At 38.3% G+C, this 4,307-nt stretch overlaps 1 pseudogene; it reads left to right on the top strand.

Moving 5' to 3' along the window:
- Positions 1 to 384: 384 nt before the first annotated feature.
- LOC102920133 (small ribosomal subunit protein uS14 pseudogene) lies at positions 385 to 555 on the top strand (annotated as a pseudogene).
- The last annotated feature ends 3,752 nt before the right edge of the window (positions 556 to 4,307 follow it).

Here is a 4,307-nt window from a genome sequence, read left to right as displayed (position 1 = left end):
GCAACACCAAACGAATGACACTGCCGAGTTTGGCTACCATTTGGGGGTGAATTCTCCCTGCCTTGAATTACATTTGCAGCGTCTTGGCTTTGTTGCTTTTTCAGAGAAGAAAATTCCTCAGGCCTTATCCTTTCAGAAGTTTCCTTGGAAGCTTAGTGGGGTGGGGTCTTTCCCTGAAGGCACCCCCTTTATTCTGATACAGATTAGGCTTTTCCTTTATTTCTTTCAGCACAAGCCTTGGTTCCAACATTAAATTTCCTGGTGTTCTTTCCCTCTCCAAACCATATATTTTGCATTTCTTTTTGCCCTACTTGCTCCTTTTCATTATAGTCCTGCACAAGATTGGTAACTAGCCTTTTTCCTCTTTGGCCGTCTGAAAGCAAGATGGGTCACCCGCAGCTCTACTGAAGTCACCTGCAGAAGTTTGGCCAGGCTTCTCACTCTTGCCATGTCTGCTCTAACCACTATGGTCTGATCCGGAAATATGGCCTGAACATGTGCCGTCAGTGTTTCCGCCAGTATGCAAAGGACATAGGCTTCATTAAGTTGGACTAAGAGACCTTGAATGGATTATTCAAGACTGTCTCCATAATGAAACAGATCATGCTAGTCTTTGTACATGAGAAATAAAAAAAAAATGAAGACCTTCAAAAAATGGATAACTAGAAACATATGACAGTCAATATTAAGCTATCTTGAAATATCCTCCAGAAAAGAAATTAGTGCATTACTTTTTAATTTGGCTTCAGGAAAGTTCTTAGGAGGAGGGAAGAAAGCAGACACATTCTTTGGTGAAATATCATAAGAACGATCTCTAGTCTAGTTACCAGTTCCTCTCTGAAGCCACTTGAGCTTGGCCTCTATAGTTTGCATGGCTCTCAGTACTATTGTCTTCCAAGCCACAATAGTGTGGCACACTAAGCTATGGTTACAATGTTCAACTGTTTTCCTAGTCAAGTTCTGAAGTTTTCCAGTTTCTTCCAAAAACCCGTATAGTAAGGTCTGTCACAGCAATAGCCTACTCCATGGTAGCAACTTCTGAATTACTTTCTATTGCTGTGATAAAAACATTGTGACCAACGGAACTTATAGAAAAAATATTTAATTGGGCTTGGATTCCATGATGGTAGGGTGAAGGCATGGCCAGAAAGAACAGCTGAGAGCTCACATCTTGAACTGTAGACAGGAGAGAGTACACTGGGGAAGGTCTGAGTCTTTCGAAGCCTCAAAGACCACTTGCAGTAACACACTTCTAATAACACCATACATCCTAACCCTTCCCAAACAGTTCCACTGAGGACCAAATATTCAAACATATGAGCCTATGGGCCTATTCTTATTCAGAATTACATTTAATATGATTCAGTTACATTCCTTTTCTATTTCTTTGTAAATATATATATATTAATTTTTGTCAAATTCAAGTACATAATATATTGGGATCATAGTCATACCTTTATTCCTCTCTCACATTTTCTTTCCATCTTCTGATCATCTTCTTCTTTCCAACTAGTCCTCCTCCACCTTTCTGCCTTTCTTTCTTTCTTTCTTTCTTTCTTTCTTTCTTTCTTTCTTTCTTTCTTTCTTTCTTTCTTTCTTTCTTTCTTTCTTTCTCTCTCTCTCTCTCTCTCTCTCTCTCTCTCTCTCTCTCTCTCTCTCTCTTTCTTTCTTTCTTTCTTTCTTTTTGTCCTACTGAGTTTAATGGGATCGCTATTTCCTAGAACATAGAGCATGGGCAAATTACCAGTCGCTATACCCCTCCCTCTGGCAACCATTAACTACTGATCGCTCCTCTGGGAGGGGTGAGGCTTCATGACCCTGACCCCACTGCATTATGAACGGGATGTTGAAGGTCTCAGTCTTGTGCAGGTATGCATGAGTGTTGTGTTCTCATGACTGCAATGTTCATGTCCTATCCAGAACACAGAACTTCAGCGTGCTCCTTCCTCCCCATCTCACAGCTCTTAGCTACTTGCTACTCTCTGCTCTGATGCTCACTGGGTCCCACAGTTGGTGGTCTACAGACCCCTGTCACTTATTCTCAATAATTTCAGCTAAGTGACAGCACTAACTACTGCTCACCCATGAAAAAGGCTCCTCTAATCAAGGCTGAAAGCAGTAAAGAGAATGTGGGAATACAAAGAAAAATTCCAAACTTGCTTATTATTTGCAGTGTAATAGGAAGAAAGAGACATAAAAAAGTATGCGGTAAGAATAAAATTCACATGAGGATGTTTATTACCCATTCTTTATTTTTCTTAAATATCTCCTCAGGAGAAATACTAAATATTCCCGATTTGATAGTACTATATGAAGAAAAAACTTCCAAATGACTTTAGTTTTGTAAGATTTACCCACTGATATATTGTCTCAACATTCCTATCTGATTTTCTGTCTCAACATTCTTATCATACTTCCTCCTCGCCCTAAAGCTATCAATTCCACTATAATGTCTCACCAGGCTTTACAATGCTGGATCCTGTCACTATTACTTCATATTATGTTCTAGAAGAAAGTTAACATCATTGTATAGATGTTTAACATTTTATTTTTCTATGAAGGCATCATGGAGGCCTGTCTTCACTTCCCCAGAAATTGGCTTACAAGAACATATCATCATTCCAGCTTAAAAAAAATGGGTTCAAGGGATGGGTTCATGCTTGCAAGGCAAGCAGTTTGCTGACTTAGTAGTCAAATATTAAAATACATTTAATAAAGGAACAAGAAGTCATTTTTCCCTCAATAAGAAGCCAGCAGTACTTTTTCTTCTGGGCTAAATAATAAAATTTCATAAGCATAAGCGGTACAGCCTTTCTGCTCCCCTGACTAATTGGCAGAATATTCTGCTACATTGTAAGTTATGCTTAAATTGCTCATTAAGGTCACATTTTATTACCAGTTTTGGCTTACTTAGCAGATATATCATCAGTCAGATCCTAGAAGTCTAGGCCAAGCTACATGAGTAGATGTGAGACCGGATATTACTAGCAGGTTCAGGAGAAGAAAATTCACAAAAGATTAAGCAGAAACAATCAAGAAAATGATCCGTTGGTTGTGGAATTTGGCACATAAAGTTAGATTTAAAGTGACAAGAGTAACTTGAGTTACAGAGAAGTAGGTGACGTTACTTCATTTTAATCTAAGCTGTCAAATGATTGAGAAAGGAAATAATGGCAAATGAAAATTTTTCCATCATTGGGGCTGGAGAGAATACTCAGAGGTTAAGAGTTCAGTTTCCAGCACCAAGGTCAGGTGGTTTATTATCATAATATAACTAGCTCCAGGGGATAGTATGTCTTTTTATGTGCCCCCCAGCTACCTGTACTCATATGTATACATACACACATGTAAAAATAAAAATATTTCCTTCAATTTTTTCCATGATTATCCACGTAGGAATTAGTTTGACATTTTTTTTTTCATTCTGGTAATCATGAAAACTGGTATCAGATTAAATCTTACCCTGGATGCAATTATGAGACAAACCTTCATGCAGTTTTTATTTTATTGTCATTATAAATGTCTCATAGGCTAGAAATGAAGTAAGCAAGCTTTAGGAATCAAATAATGGGACCCAAGGATGATAATTCAGCTGGAAATTAAGGGCAGGGACACTGTAACAAAGAGGAAATTATAAAAGGGGAACCCTCAAATTTTTATAAAAACATTCTCAAGTGTCTGTCTATGCATCTATCTATGTATCTATCTCTGTATCTCTGTATGTATATATGTATCTATCTGTGTATCTATGTTTCTATCTATCTATCTATCTATCTATCTATCTATCTATCCATCTATCTACCTATGATCCATGAACCACACATTTATGGGAGCTCATGAGAACAATATTGAATATGTCATATGGATATTTTAATAAAGTTCTGTCTTAGTAAGGGTTTCTACCGCTGTAAAGAGACACTGTGACCACAACACCTCTTATAAAGGGAAACATTTAATTGGGGTGGCTCACTTACAGTTCAGAGGTTTAGTCCATTATCATTGTGGTAGAAAGAAAGGCAGCATTCAGGCAGACTTGGTACTGAGGAAGGAGCTGAGAGTTCTTATCTCTTTACCCCTAGGCAACAGGAAGTGGTCTGGGGCACTGGGTGTGGCTTGAACATTACTAAGACCTCAAAGCCCATCTCCACAATGACACACTTCCTCCAACAAGGCTATACCTGATGCAACAAAGCCACACCTGCTAATAGTGTCACTCACTATGAGCTTTTGAAGGTCAGTTAGATTTAAACTACCACAAGTTCCTTTGTGAGAAAAACAATTTGGAGTTTCACAGAGGCTTGCTAAAC

The sequence above is a fragment of the Peromyscus maniculatus genome, chromosome X (assembly GCF_049852395.1).
Source record: "Peromyscus maniculatus bairdii isolate BWxNUB_F1_BW_parent chromosome X, HU_Pman_BW_mat_3.1, whole genome shotgun sequence".
NCBI classification, from domain to species: Eukaryota; Metazoa; Chordata; class Mammalia; order Rodentia; family Cricetidae; genus Peromyscus; species Peromyscus maniculatus.
This window is presented reverse-complemented; position numbering and strand designations above follow the sequence as displayed.